At 40.7% G+C, this 16,312-nt stretch overlaps 1 long non-coding RNA gene across 1 annotated transcript; it reads right to left on the reverse strand.

Moving 5' to 3' along the window:
• Positions 1-814: 814 nt before the first annotated feature.
• LOC136788053 (uncharacterized) lies at positions 815-14,612 on the reverse strand. The gene is made up of 3 exons (XR_010827060.1): positions 14,484-14,612; positions 9,327-9,477; positions 815-1,585 (listed from the first exon to the last, which is right to left on the reverse strand). It is a non-coding gene; the product is annotated as an uncharacterized lncRNA (long non-coding RNA).
• Positions 14,613-16,312: the final 1,700 nt, after the last annotated feature.

A 16,312-nucleotide genomic window follows, 5' to 3' on the forward strand; every position in this document is an offset into this window, starting at 1 on the left:
TGATGGTGGGACAGGTAGCCTTTGTTTCTGTGCTGCTGAATCAATGATATCTGTCACGTGTCCACAGATTTCTCTTGTTCACATGAATAGAAAAGCATATTTTAAAATTTTGAGGGAATGAAAATCCCTGGTCATCTTGAACAAGGAGAGGGCAGTGCAAACTGGGACTACCCAGACAGAAAATTTTTGGTTAGATGTTAAATGTGAAGCTAGAATAGTTGGCTTACACGGCAGTTTTACAGGTGAAATGATGAATTCCCTTTCCCTTGCCTGAAGATCTGCCCCATAACCAGTTTACCAGTCTATTTTGTTTCACTCTGCCAAGCTCAATGTTTTTGTCTTATCCTTCCTAACTAAGCATGTTCTTCCTCTGTTTACTGCTTCTTGTTTCTCTTATCCCTTCCCCGTGCTGGCTGGGATGCCAGCCTCGGTTCAACCTCCTCCCACAGTAGCTGCTTTTTGCTCCAGAAGGTCTCACAGTGATTCATAAAGCTTATATTTTCTTCTCTTTCAAACCCCTTCTCAAGCCCCTCTCTGCCACAGAAGTTACGAGAAATGAACTGGTGTTTAACGGTGGGAATAAAGTGCACTTGTGGAAGATAAACTAAAAGCAGACAAATAAAAGCATGTAGGAGGGTACATTACCAATTTCTATCTCCCACATCCACCATTCCCACTCCCTTCTCAGAACAACACTTGCAGAGTAAGTATAGTATTTAATTCAGTCTCACAGTACCCTGGCAAGTGCAGCACAGCAAATACATAAACAAGGATCACTTCAACCACCCAATGGCCCAGGGGCTACTGATGAACTTACAGTCCTGCTATGTAATGCTGAAAGGCTTTTTATGACCACGCACAGTCAAGGACTGAATTGCTCACCTCTTCTGGAAGGCCAGCAACACAGTGTCCTCAAACACCAGCTCACACCAGAGAAACACCCAGGGAACTTCACCCAGGGAACAGTAGACATCATTTCTTCTGACCCAGATGCTTGCCTTGAGAACATAAGACCACGTAAGTCCCCCCAAAAGTTAAAGAAGCCTGACATCCAACAAACTACTACTGCCACTTACCAGACGCCTCTAGAATTAAGAACTGCAACACAAAGATGGCAGCAATCGATGTCCCATATCCATGATTTAAGGCCACATTCAGTTAACTTGGATGCATGCTGGGGTAACTGAGCGTGTGCGAGTAGCATGGTGCAGAAATATTCTGCAAGAACATTTTCACTAAGAGAGCACAGGCAAAAGTCAAGGTGTAAAATCACAAATTTTTGCCCCTTTATTGCTTCTTTTCCCTTCCTTGCTCCAGATGCCTTTGTCTTTTCTAAGGTCTCTCCTCAGTCAAGAAGCAAAATGTGTGTATGGGGGGTGCACATCCAAGAACCCTTAGAAAAATCTTAAAACAATACTTGTCCCTCCCTCTCAGTACCAGAAATGTGACTTCACTAGGTACATGAGCTCCGTTCTCCCCTGGCTGGGGTAGTCACACTTCTGAGCCTGCATTTCTTGCCTGAAGCAGCAGTCACTTTGTTATCTGTCCAGCCAGCATCCTTTTGTTGATCCGTGAAGTTTTGGCACTGCAGATGTGATAAGAATAAAAACATTTAAGCAATCAGTTGATCTAACAAATATGTTAAATATAACGAGACAATAAGATCGAATGCCCACTGCTTTCATTTACACCAGACATAAATCTCAGAGAAAATTGCACAGATGCAATCAGAGTTGAACATGAGAAGTGTTTGGCACATTTGAGCTCTGCTACCCTGAAGATAAGACTTGAAAAAAGGACAGACTGCCTATCAATACCTTCACAGAGCACACCCTTTTGAGCTCTATAAATGCATTACATTCTCACCACAATACTTTTTTTTTTTTTTTTCCAGGGCTGTCTTTAAACATACATGTCCTCATTTCGAACTCAAGATTTTTTAAAACATCCTTCTGATATCTTTTCCCAGCTTTGAATTATTAGTGAGCTATTTAATTGTACCTAACATTTACTAACATTAGTCAAAAGTCTCTGCTGATACACAAACCCATTTATGAAATAAGTACTTTTAATAAAATATTTATAATAAGCCAGCCATCAGCTGTTTTGTAGGTGCCTCTCAAAATCACGTCTTATTAATGAAAGGTGAGAAGCAACTTCTGGAGGAGGCTGCTCTGAGATTTGCAAGGAAAGCAAATCTGTTTCACACTTTAATGGCTGAATGTTGTCTCCAAATTGAATACAATGACTCTTTAGGGGATAGATGAATTTTCCAAGCAATTCACTTAATTAGAAACTCTCCAAACTTTTATAGGGATTATTTTTAAATCACTTTTTGAGAATAGACCTTATTTTTCACCTCTCATTTTTATATTCCTCTCATAAAAAGCCATTCTTCAACTTGTAACATTAAGCAAATATGTTCTTCTCTCATTCAAGATAAGAGATTTTTGTAAAGAAGTTAATTCATGTCAACTTTTTTACGTACCTTAGGTAAAACATATTCACCTCCCATGTGGGCTTTCCTATTCAGAATTAAAGTTGTCCTGATTTGAAATACTTTTCAACCATCAGTGCAGCAAATAAATGAAACTAAGAACTAAGCCCATTTTAATTTTGAATGAGAAAGTACACATAGAGTTTTAATGTGATTTAGCTAATCCACTTCAGTTTCATACCTCTATTAATTCAAATGATCTCTCCTGAGTGATCACAATAAGATTATTCTTCAATTATTCAAGAATGCGCAACTGTTATTATCAGTTTGTAGTTAAAGGGATAGTCCAGTGGTCTTAAGACAAGGCAGGAGACTTTCAGTTGTTCTTATAACTCCAGACACAGCCCAACCAGTGTTTTCACAGCATGGGCCTCTCTAGTTAGAAGCCAAAGGTCTTTTAATATTGGTATTGCCACAAACACAGGATGTCCAGATGCCAGTAAGGAAAACCACTGGCAATTGTCTGATACAAAGCTATTATGCTTTTTCTTTCTTTTTCTTTTTTTTTTGTCTTGAAGTTGCACTGCTGTCTAAATTAATGCTTATGAAGTGTTGTGTTGTGTAAATTGATCCATCAAGACTAGCTATGTTAAAATCTGTCACTTCTAACCTGCTTAAGAATAGATAGATAGAAGGTAAGAAAAATGCTCCAAAACACTTCCACAGTGTTGAACCCAGGAATGTCTCCCAGCTCCTGGGCTTAGCCATGCACCTCAGATGCACGTGAAGTCATGACTGGATAAGGATCAGGTGTACAGCATCCCCTCTTCCCAGTTCCTCACTCCAGTGCTCTTGTCTTAATGGACAAAACGAAGAGCTCAGAGACTGGAAAGAGCTGTGTCATATTCCAGCACAATCCAGACAATCTGGGTGCCAGAGAATACGACATACCACAGAATAAATGAGGCAAAGTCATGGACACCACCATGGGAAAGCTGAAGAAGCACTTCTCTGTGACTGACATTCAGGTAGCATAGAAGATCAGGGTACCAAGCATGAGAGTGCATTTGGAAAAATCCTTCGTTGGAGGTGGACAGAGAGCACCATCCCTTCTATAAGGATATCAGTGGCAAAGATGGCAGGGACAAGAGTGACATTTTTGCTAAAACTAGCTAGCCTTAGAGCAAATGAGGCACAGCACATAGCGATCCCACAGACACCAAAACACTGACATCACCCAGACAGGCTGACGGGCTTCATTAGCAGTGCCATGGCAACTTTTCCCTTGTCATCCATTCAGCTATGCCTCAAATAGGGAGTTTTTGACCTCACAGTTTGGAAGGGGCTTCTTAAGCTTGACAGGGCTCAGGAAAGTAGGTATGCATTAAAGTGCATATGAACTGTTCGTCCACATGTAACACTTGGCAGTATGAAACTGACCCCAATGATTAGGACAAGGCTTACATTAAAGCTTACACCAAGTCATGGGCCTGTGGGTATATGCCAATAACTCTGGTAGCCTGTTGTGACCACAGTGACCTAGGGCCACCACAGAGGCCATGGAATGGGTTCGAAGAAGGTTTGATTTTCCTATAGAGCTAACCTACCTTGACAGCAAAAATCTCATGTTGATGTGAACATCTCTGCTCACTATCCACTAACTTCACAGGGGGTTTACACACACATTCATGAAATGAGTCTTGACCTCACAGTCTTCACATCCAAATACCCTAAGAAAGCACATAGCCAGAGGTAAATTGTTTGTCATGGGAATTGTGAGGTAGTTAGCTAAACAGTCACTTCTGAAGAAATCTTTTGTACACCCAGAGCAGGAAATACACCAGCTGGAGGTTTGCATGGCAGAAGCAAAACACAGTTTGCTGAAATAACCAGGCAGTGATGCAATCGGTTGGACAAAGCTGGAAGACTACCAGTAGACATGTTCCAGAGTCATCTTAGTTATCTGAGGGATGCTTGAATACCCAAAGCAGTAGAGATGTGAGGGCTTAGAGATGACTCCAAGTGACTATAGGCTCTTCTGGTTTACATTTGGTCTGAGAGTTTTTGAGATGCCATGCACTATACTGCTCCACAGTTCAGCTGTGGTTCAGTATGATATAACTTGTTCAGTTTTCAGTCTTTCACTCCCCTTCATTAAAGCTAAAAAATTACCTAACAAGAAGGAAGGATCCTAGTCTGTTCCTGTTGCAGAGCTGTGAAAGCTCTGTTACAACTATCACCAAAACCCAAAAAGAGCACCTGTCTTTTCCCTTGGTCAAATGAAACTAAGCAGCATGCTCCCCAAAGTGTGGTTCACTGTGAAAAAAAAAAAAAAAAAGTTTCTGGGGAGTTCAAAGCACTTAAATTTGGCTTTATGTAGGTGGGCTCGAAGTTAGCATGAGTGACGACACATCAAAATCATGAGACAGAATTAAAGTTATCTTCAAACAGTTATGTCTACATTGGCAAGTTCAACCATACGGAAGGCCACAAAACTGTTTGGTGAAAGACTGTATTCTTCTAGAGTGCCACAGATGTCTAAATATTGCCCTTCAATTTAATATGTCTGAGCTTTGCAAGGCCAGCAGTGCAGAAATGTAGACAGATGTATCTAAGAGGATTTAGGCCTATCCTCACAATACTTTTTCTCTGAAGTTTTGCCAGGTTTAGGAAGCTAGAGAAAGGGATCAAAACTTGGGGCAAACATGGTTCTGAATAAAAAGAGATCAGCCTGAAACTTCTGGGGAGTCAGTGCAAAAGAAACTTCAGTATACTAATGTTTTTCCATGAAATTTCAACAAGCTGGATAAAATGGCACTGGTCCCCAACCCATGGATACAATCGCTTTGAAATCTCTGAGCAATATCATGACTATGAGATTGTGTATGCATAGCGTGTACAATTACACACGAGTTTCTCTGAGCAGACAGGAACACGAAAGTTCACACAATAATTAAATAAACAGAAAGCAGAGCAGCTGGGAAGATTCCAAACGCCACGTCTTAGTTACTTAATCACCCTGCAAACACATTTCAGATTACTCTGTTTTTATTAGTTTCGTGTTAAAATGCAAATCACATACTGTAGTTTTGATGAAACAATAAAATAGAAAATAATTTTGGCATAAAGATCTTCTAAATAGATTTTTTTCCTCTCAAATTGGCTTGTCAGATACATCCTCTGCTCAGTTTTAGTTCCTTCTCTACATTGCAGTTCTTTTGGTAAGATGCCAAAGCCTGTCAATTAACAGTAAGCCTATCCCTTATGAACAGAAGCAGGGACTGTGATCATGTTCAACTAAGATCAAGGATTAGTAAATCAGCATGGCACCAGATTGCAGACACTATTTAAACCCCACAGGCCTACAAGCCAATGCAACAATATTATATTCCAGCTGGATGTGGAGAACAGAATCACATAGTTACAGAGGAACTCACTTTTTACCTTTCCTGTGCAGGCAATTACAAGTCAACTTAAAATGAGCCCTGATTAAATCATGTTGGTTTTCTCAAATGCCAGTTAGGAAACATCCACATGCTGCCACTGCTGGTATCTTATCAAGGACTTTCTATCAAATTAAACATATTTCATTACACCTACAATAAATTATAGAAGACTGGATTTTTTACAAGCAAACCTAATATTACACCAGAGCTGGCACAAAGATTTCTTTTTAGAGCTTGAAGAACTGTAATGCTATCTCACCCTTTGCATGGCACATGGGGTTGTTTCAAGGTTGTTTCTTCCATTTGCTGCAGAATCAGGCACACTGCACATGGTGAAACATTTTGTTGGGTTAATAAACAGAGCTTGAGTTCTGGGCTTGATTTACTTTGCCAGAAAATAGTCACACACTACAGTATGCATCCCATCTTTCCTACAATCATTCCTTCCCTACAGGATTTTTTTTCCTTTTATTTTTTATTTTTTTCCCATAAGAAAGGAGTATATTTCTTTTATCCCAGATCAAGTGACAAGGAAAGGAGCTGAAATGTTTACTGCCGGGTAAAATACAAAGTCATGGATGTCCAGGGGGACCTCATTCTACAACCATAATACCAGGTTGAAAACAAATGATATTATCAGAAAATGATCACAGAAAGCAAGTCTCTCTCAAACAGAAACAGTCTTCATTAACCTTTGTTTGAAATAACCTGAAAGCAAAGTCAAAGCATGATAAGGAAGAGTGACCTGTCCCGCTGTTGCTGCCCCCACCAACCATCCTTAGCGGGAACAACGTGCTGTGCACTGCTAGGCTGCTGGTGTTAACAGAGTGACAGGGTTGTAACTAGAGAAGACACCTGGGCCTTTAAGCAGAGGTTTTGCTTTAACACTCTCTTCCCCTGCTGAGCAATAATTTCTTATAACGGTAAAGTAAAACAGAATGAAACTGGTGATCTGATTTTCAGCCCCGATACCTATGACTGCTTTTTCCATGACAAGCACGGTGTAAGGAGGGAGTGAGGCTACCAGCTGAGGCATCCTGACCTAGTGCTAACATAGTGCCTTGGGAACTGAACAACAGACGTTTCACAAACATCATGTTGGCTACTTCTGAGCTATGGAGCCCCAAAACACGTCAGTTCTCAGGTCTGGTGGGTTCTGCAAAGGATAGAGCCTGCAGGTATCTATGATTCCCTGACAGATGCAGTACTGAACCAGATGTTTTTGACCTCTTTCACAAGTATCCTACCAACACCAGGCAAATTCTGTTTTCCTCCAGGAATGCTTAGCAAATCAGGTTTCCTCCTCCCTCAGAGCTCTGGGATTCAGAAATCTTTCTTGTTCAGTACTTTCCCATGGATAACATGGATATTAGCAAGGATATTATGTGTTGGTCATCTTTTTGCACATTTGCCATGTGTGTAAAGGAATTTATTCTCTTTTAATACTGATCAGAAGGAAGAGCACTAAAGTCCTCAAAATCTTTACTGAGAGCATCTTAAATGATGTTACAGGTGATCCCTAAAGTAAGAGTCTTTGTTGAAAATCCCGTGCACTGTTTTTCTAGCCTAAAAAGAGACTTGCTTCTCATCCAAATGTTGCAGGCACAAGCTTGTGATTTATAAATACAACCTTTAGCATCCATTTACGTCCATGCAGCCTAGGAACAACTACCGTATTCCTGAGTACCTTTCTGAAAAGGTCACATGAATCACAAATGCAAGTAGTAAGTTTTCTTTTAGAGAATTGTGTCCCATATCTTTCACTACAGAGAGATTATTTTGGGAGAAAAGCTTTCTTAAAATCAAGATTTTTAATTGTATTAATACCTGAATTTTATTAAGGAGAAAAGAGTTGCCATGGAACTATTTCTAGTGATACTATTAGTTTTGCCTCTTTCATTTGGACTTGTGAGAAAAAAAAAGTTTGTCTCACTTGATGTTTATGCTATATAATTGCTTAGATGGACAGTTATTGGCTTGCCTGCTGTCTGATGGTCTCTGAACAGCTAAGTAAGAAAAAGGAAATGAACAGGCTGCAGAAGTTCTGATTGTAAAACAATTGCTCTTTGGAAGTGTTACCATGCCAAGTGAAAATACAAGAACTGAATGTAATTTGGCATTGCTAGAACTTGTTAGGGCTTTTTCTCCTCTTAGCAGTATCCTCATGTGACAGGATTTGGTTATAAGGAAACTCCTAGAGCAATGCTGTATCAGGTCCATAAGGAGTTTGAAAGCCAGTCTGAAAAGAGGGAGGAGAGATGGCAAAGGGAACGGGGATCTACAGGAAAAACACAACGAAGCCTGGTGTAGCTTTTCCAGTTCCGTTTAAAGCCAAGATGTACATGCCAAAAGCTCCTCTGTGCCCTTGAATTCTCAAACTATGAAGTAAATGTACACAACCCTTTTTGCTATCCCAAACACAAAGAAAACCTTTCTCTTGCTGAATCCTATTTATACGCCTAACTAGAAAATGCAAAATGAGTTTAAAAAAACATACACAGTGCAAAGTTTGACTGCATTTTCTGCGGGAATTTGTGCTTGTTAATTAGAGGTTGAAATACGAAATTATCACTACCACTATCAACTGATTGGTAATGTTTGTGTCAAACAGCAAAGCTACTAACAAGCAGTACTACAGTTTCATAACATGGCCTTTAATTCAAACAAAAAAACCCACAGGTTTTGGATTTTTTTTTCTGCTGATCTTCTGCTGAGCTTATCAAGCTGAGCAGTCGCGGAATCAATCTCACTGAGGAGCTGCAATTTCTCCCCAATTCTCCCATGAAGCTTAAAATCAGGGCTTTGGCAGCAGCCCTCACACCCACCCACAGCTTTCATGGATCCAGATATAATGTAATTTTATTTTTATCGTGTATGCTCTTATATGGAAAGTCAGAAATACATTTGCACAGTCACATAGTGTCTGTGAAAGCAGCAGGAAGGCAAACTCTGCCTTTGCAAGTTAGGGTAGAGCTTTCAAATACTCTAGTCACTAATGCCTTTTAAGGAGAAAAGAAAAAAAAAGAAAAAGAAAGAAAAAAAGCACCCCTTTCCTTGCTTATTTCTGTGACAGCAGGTACAAGACCAAATTGTAAGGTTGGACCTACATCCTAGTCGGGTGTTGGTTCCCTTGTCTCTACAGGCTGTTTACACAGTCATAAATCCACAGGGCTGGGGGCATCCCAGCTATTCCCCTGTCCCTCATGCAAACTCAAGCATTCTAATTTGTTTTTTGGACTGTGTTGTCAGTCTAACATGTGTTTTAATACCTCCAGTAATCATGAAGTCTCCAAATGAATTCAAGCAATTCTGCATCCACAGTTAAGAGTTTTTCTGTGTCTAACCTGAATTTGTCTTTCATGCAGCCTAAGCCTGTCATTTCTTTTCCATCCATCTTAGACAAGAGGAACAGGTTATTGCCCTTCATGTACTTCAACACTTACCATGTCACACCTCAGTATTCCTTTCTTTAGGGCAAGCAGGCCTGAGATGCTGTATTTTTTGGAGCTTTAATCATTTTCACTGCTCTCCTTCCAATTACTCTTCTGAAAACGTGACATCCCAAATGGGATAAAGTGCGAGGCCTTGATAATGCTGAGCAGAAGAGAAGAAGAACATAACGTATCATGTATGCTATATTCCTATTTTTATATCCCAGAATGATTTTTTTTCCCCCACAGTTTATGTCAAATTTGCCAAGCACATTTTAATTCTGTTCCTGGTCCAGCATCTGCAGCCCCTCTCAAATTTGCTTGTTTGCAAATGTATCGAACGCAGTTGCTATGCTATAGTTTAGGCTTAATGAAAACTGAGAGAGGTCACTGACACTCAGCTCTCTTTTTCAATGTAGTAAAACATGTCATTTCATGGGGGGCAAAACACAGAAAAATACTATTTTTTTTTTAAATCTCTGATTATATGAATCATCTTGTATCTGTTTTGGTGCTGTTATTTGTAATGAAATTACTTACAAGTCTGCATTTTTTACATCCCTAAACGTTTATCAGAATTTCAGTCATATATGTTTGAAGCCTAACTTTTTCTTTATAGAGTTTTCTGTTTGTTTTCATTTCCCTCCTTTTTTTTTTTTTTTTTTCCTCATCATGGAATTAATATAATCAAGTGGGATAACCATCAAAGTTAAAGAATTAAGAGATTTGCTACAGGAGATGTGAAAATTATTTGTTAAGACCACTGTCTGCTTGGTAAATATGTCCAAGGCTAGAAAGCAACTTGTTATGTTAGGATGCTCTGTCCCTCGTATAGTTGAGCAAGAGTGAAAGCACCATAATTAATAAACAACAACAACAATAATAATAATAATAAAGTTTTCCTGCAAACTGTGGGAGAAAACTAATTCTCTTATAATTCAAATGGTTGTTAGGGAGGAAACATGCCATAACAAATTTATTTGTAGGGTAAATGAATGTTTAAATAAATTAAAACAGTTGGGGTTTAAATATGGAGCATTAAAAAACATTTGCCTAAAACATTTCATTAATCATCTCCCTTCATTATTCCATTGTCTTCTCAGACATATTTAAATCAAACTCCCATGGAAAAGAGCACAGGAGGCTGTGTGCTTCCCTGAAGTGGACACTGAGCTGCTGAAAAAGATGTGTAAACATGAATAAACAATTTTTTTATCATGTGATGGCACAAGACTGGTCTAGCAGTCCTTTCTTTTAAATATGTCTCTAAAAATGCTATGAAGAGAACCTACTTCTCCCAACACGGTGCACTGCCATGCTGTCGACTAACCTTGCTCTCCAGCCAACTCTCAGATCGACTTGCGTTATTGTACTTCTGAACTCTGCTTTTTGCCCTTAAAACAAATCCAGGTGCAGTGTGAGGGACAGTTCCCTGCAGAGAGGGACCCAGCACACAGTCTGAATGACACCACAGCAAGGCTGGGCCCTTCTGCCTGGCTCCAGCTTGCTTCGCACGCCCTTGTGAACACTCGTGTCGCACACTAACATGGACGGGGTTTAGTGCTGTAAAAAATACTGCTCTGGTGGTCTGTGACACAACACTTCCAGCATTTCTGATGTTTGGAAATGAAGAATCACATGCGACATCACATGGGTCCCAGAGACACACCACATGTGGGCATAACTAGTCTGTTCTAGAAAAGACTGTGCTAAGAAGTGGGCTAAGCCTTATTACAGTCAGAGACATGCGGTTTTGATGATCTCCAAAGGGAAAATCTGTCAGTCAACATTTAGGGATCTGACCTAGGCTTAACTTTTCTCTGGAGATTAAGAACATTATGAAATTAGGAAATTATTTTAAGAATACTGCCTTTCTACCTGTCAAACATAGGTTCTAGGTGGGTGAGTAGGTTAGGTGGCCTGGTGAGGACTCACCTGGTGCCGTGCCAAGTTCTGGGTCCCTCAGTTATTGAAGGAAGTGAGATATTTGCAGATTGTCCAGAAAAAGGCAAATGAATGTTCAAAAGTCTAGAAAGTCTTTCTAATGAAGAAGGATTTATTCTAGAGAAGAGATAGCAAGTCTGCAAATACATGAAGGACTACTACAAACACTCATGCTTATTGGTATGCATTCTTCTTGTCTGTGAAGTAGATTAACTGGGATTAAATGGCAGGAGGAAAAGTTCAGGTTAGGAATGGCAAAAGACATTCTAACAGGAATAACAGAGGAATGGAAAGACAGATTTTCAGAGGAGACAATGGGACCTCCAACTTCAGGGGTGTTTAAGAAATGTCTGGATGATACTCCCTAAAGAATTACAGTGTGTAGGTCTTAGGAAGGTCTCTGCCTTGGGAAGGAATCAAGTATGGCATTGCTAGCTGGCTGAAGGAAGGGATTGTCCTGTTGTGCTCTGCACTGGTGCAGCCTCACCTGAAGTACTGTGTGCGGTTTTGGGCACCACAGTATAAGAAGGACATAAAGCTATTAAGAGAGCGTCCAAAGGAGGGCAACAAAGATGGTGAAGGGCCTAGAGGGCAAGATGTATGAGAAGTAGCTGAGGTCCCTTGGTCTGTTCAGCCTGGAGAAGAGGAGACTGAGAGGAGGCCTCATGGCGGCCTGCAGCTCCCTCACGAGGGGAGCGGAGGGGCAGGCGCTGAGCTCTGCTCTCTGGGGACAGCGACAGGACCTGAGGGAATGGCATGGGGCTGGGACAGGGGAGGGTCAGGCTGGGTGTTAGGGAAAGGTTCTGCACCCAGAGGGTGGTCTGGCACTGGGACAGGCTCCCTGGGGCAGTGGTCATGGCACCGAGCCTGACAGAGTTCAAGGAGCGTTTGGACAACACTCTCAGACATAGGGCTTTGGTTTTGGGTGGTCCTGTGTGGAGCCAGGAGTTGGACTCAGTGATCCTTGTGGATCCCTTCCAACCAGGGATATTCTGTGATTCTGTGATTCTAAGGTCTAGCTCAGCTCCTGAGGTCATGCCCGTGACTCTGCCTAAGGTTTTCTGTGAGTTGCTGTAGGTGCATGGCAAGTAGGGTAGGGAAGTACTGTTGATTAAATGAGAGGCTACTCAACAGCACATCATTGCATAAAGAAAGAGGTCTGTAAAAGCAGGTAAAACTTCCTCAGGAAGCTTTAATCTGTGGGTTGCTATCTAGCCTTGAATTTAGGCTATAGACTTCCAACTTTTTAGAAGAGACTTGAATTTGAACTGCTGGAGAAGGGCAGATGCAAAGTACTGTACTTCAATGAGTCAGTGCATGTAGAAGGAGAGGGAAACGTGTCTTTTCCACCAAAGGGAAAGTGCTCTTCAGAAGTGCTGGGTAGTGAAGGAACTCTGCCTTTAAATACTTGTTTCAAAAAATTGTCTTCTAAGTTAATCAGTACCTAATATTTTCATATTGTTTCTCTCAAGAGAGAAGGGGGCAAACACTTCCAAAACACTACACTGGATGGTGTCAAGGCAGAGCAGTACTGTGCTTCTGTAACGAGAATGATGAAAAATTCGGCTTTCTTTCCTCTCACCCACTGGCGTTTAGCATAAACAAAAAAGTACCACAATCACCATTATTCGAGAAAACAACTGACTATCTTTTCTGGTGCACCCTGTTTGTATTCATCAGGGCACAAGCACATTGTGTGTGCGTGTGTGTGTGTGTGCATGCGTGTGTGTGCCTGCACATGCCACATAACCATGTCGGGGGGGAGGGTAAGGGTTTAGTATGCAGAATAATGTAATTACTCATTCTTGAATAAAAGGATAATTACTGTCACAGAAACCCACATAACTTGCAGAGCTTTTTGTTCTATTTAAAATGATAAATACAGTATTTTCCATTTTCTAGCAGGATGCATCCTTTTCCTTCTGATTCTCCTTCCCCTCCCCCTCCCTCCCCCCAAACAGAACTACATACGCTTTGAGATATTAACAAGGGATATCTGTTCACATATAGGAAAATATAAGCTTATCTGGATTTTATACATATATAAAAAAAAGTAATCCTGTGTCTCTGGAGTCACTGTAGTGAGTCACTGTTAGTTAAGAAATTGGGCTGCCAGCACTAACAAACTTCCTTCAAGTATGACTTACTGGAAACATGTCTGGAACACATGCACACAACAGCACATTTGGAAGAAGCTGGGAAAAAAAAAACAGCAGCAGCAGAAAAAGACAAACTGACCAAGTTCAGCCTAATACTTATAAAATTCACACTCTGTATCTGTTTTTAAAAGCCATGATAGCTGATGTGCCTCTTGCTGCCAGACACTGGTGCAATGTAACTAGAGGGCAGATGGTAGGCTAAACAGTGCAAAAAGTGACCTGAATGACTGGGAACTCATAGCCTCCATGCCCAGGTGCTCTCTTCCTCCTCCCCTCCAGAGAGGCCTTTGGAAATGGAGAGAGCCGTCACTGAGGGATTAGGGGGCTGTTTAAAAAGGGTGACAGTTTGCAAGATATTCTCCTCAACAGCTTTACGTAAAGAAATCCTTTAAGCCCTGTTGCCAACACTTAGTCAAGGAGAGGAATTTTTCTAGTACTCCTCTTAGGACTAAATTTATATCAGGAGAAAAGAGGCTGCCTGGCTATTAGACACTGGAGAAACAGGAGTAGAATAGATAATGGTAACTGCTCGAAAGAGACTTAATATCCACTCACAGAAGAAGCCTACTCTTCTTTAGTGACAGTGGTGTTGCATGAAAAACTTTCAAAGCCCCCATGGGAGACTGGAGCTTGCAGACATGTCTCTGTCTCTACAAACTGCAACTCTTTAAGAATCATCTCTTCTTACATCTTCTAAAAAATGGATCGAGACCATTCTTCCCCAGAAAATCCCCACTAAAGTAATGTCTATATTATAGTTAGCTTGGTTTTGGTGGCTGTGTAGCCATGATACCATAATACCCAATGTGACCCATGTCAGAGCGTTTACTGGGATTTTTCTCCCACCTGTGGCCTCTACTGAGCTTTGTGCTGCCCTAGCTCCACTCTTGGTAATAACCTGCTGTGTAGTCCAAAGCTAGTCTAAATATGCCTTTTTGAGCTGTTGTGGCCCAAATGTGGACATATTCTAAGAAAATCTGAACCTGGGAAACATGCTGTGCTCTAATTATTAATATAAGTCTCATAAATAATTAAACTTCCATGGCGGTACTCTGAAGTCCCCCACCTGACAAAGACGTTTCATCCCAAGAAGCATTGCTTTGCCGGTTCCAGGAACTGATACCTTGTTCCAAAGAGATAATGAATAGATGAGAGCAGGCTACTCTGCACCCCACCAGAAATAGCAGGCTGCCTGCTCCAGGCTCCAATTGAAATTCCGTCTGTTTGCGATAACATCCTTAGCAACCAAAATTCGCACAAGACAATTCATGTAGGTGAGGGGTATCCAGGCAGCCAACATTTCAAATGCAAGCTTTTCTCGTGGGCCTCAAAAGCTAATTTTTTACAAAAAAAATAATCTTGAATTTATTTAAAACTTTTATCTAAGATATCTTTCTCTCTCCCAGATTTAGCATATCAATGTTCCTGGGAAGTCATAATCATTGCTTTCATTCTATAGATTTCCTTGCCCTCTAACAACTCAGATTGTGTGTTGTCTCAACCGTTCCCTTCAAGTCAGCTCTGACAGCTGAGTCAGACCAGAAGAATGGTTGAATTAAAAAGCCTGACAATCCTCTACCCCTTATTCAGCCAATAACCTCATTTGTTCATTGATTGAGAATTAAAGATGCTGGAAGTAGTTTTATTATTTTTGTTGATGGTGATTTACCACTGCTGGTTTTGTGCAAACCTCTATATTTCTCATTTAGGGCCAAATCACTGCAGAGGGAAAACAGGAAAGCCCACAATAAACTTCACGAAAAATATCAGCGCAGGATTAGTTTAACCAGGCAGGTATATCTGCCTGGTGCTCACAGCCCAGCTGAAGGTTTGCTCTGTAACATTCCAGAGCTGCATTGCTTTTGAAGCAACATGCCAGAAAGACGTTTGCAGGATGCCACTATTCCAGCAGTGGGAATAGGCCAGCAGCTTCATTGACTCAAGGGAAGCACTGTGCTGCCTGGAGTGAAAATGAGTATGTCAGTCCTCCACTCAGCTAAGAATGGAGGTAGAGTTTGTGTTAGCCTCATTGTGTGTTCTGCTGATAGCTGAAATGTTCTCAGCAGTTCAAAATTCATATTTTTGCTCTCCTAATTATCCCTTAGTTTAGCTTCTGATCTTGGAAAATTATCCTCTAATTCTCTTCCTTTAACCAGATGGTTTATATTTTTAAAAGTTCTTGATTATACTAATTTTCATATCCCCGCTTAAACACAGTTAGCATTTGCTGACCTCTATCCCCCGTTAAAGCAGTGGTGAATTGATTGCAGTCACTCCAGCTGTTCAGTAAATATTTTCCACATTTCTGGAGTGGATTATTCATTCAATATGGCATTGCAACTTCAGTTTCTGAAACACTCCTTTTTCAAAGCCTCTTCACATTTATCCATCCTTGCCTTTGACATCTAAAATGTTGTAATGGCAAGACCTGAGGTACTTCTAGATATGTACCCATTTCACAAACATTTTCTCAAGGTTGGGCCCAGAACAAGCTGTGTTCTTATAGACTGCTCAGCAAATTGCAAAGGACTCCTGAGCTGTGTCTCAGAACACCTCCCGTCACCTCATGTCTTCTCCTTTTGTAAACGATGAGGAGTTAAAATGCCCTGATCCAACCTTCTGAGAAATGTGCCTTTGAATAAGTACAAGATTTTGATTCACTGTCTCCACTTTCTCTGGATGGTTATAACGAGTTTGACCATTGTTCATGTCCATTATCCCTGGATTATATCCAAACCTTCAATAATTATTAAATAAATATTATCTATATCAGTCCTCTCTGGGCAGCACCATCTTTTACTTAACCTATTGGTTATATTACTTAATGAAGCATAGGACTCAATTTAGAGCTTTACTAAATCCAGAAAAATTACTAGGAATTTTGTTTAAAAAAGA

Source organism: Anser cygnoides, chromosome 1 (assembly GCF_040182565.1).
Source record: "Anser cygnoides isolate HZ-2024a breed goose chromosome 1, Taihu_goose_T2T_genome, whole genome shotgun sequence".
Lineage (NCBI taxonomy): Eukaryota > Metazoa > Chordata > Aves > Anseriformes > Anatidae > Anser > Anser cygnoides.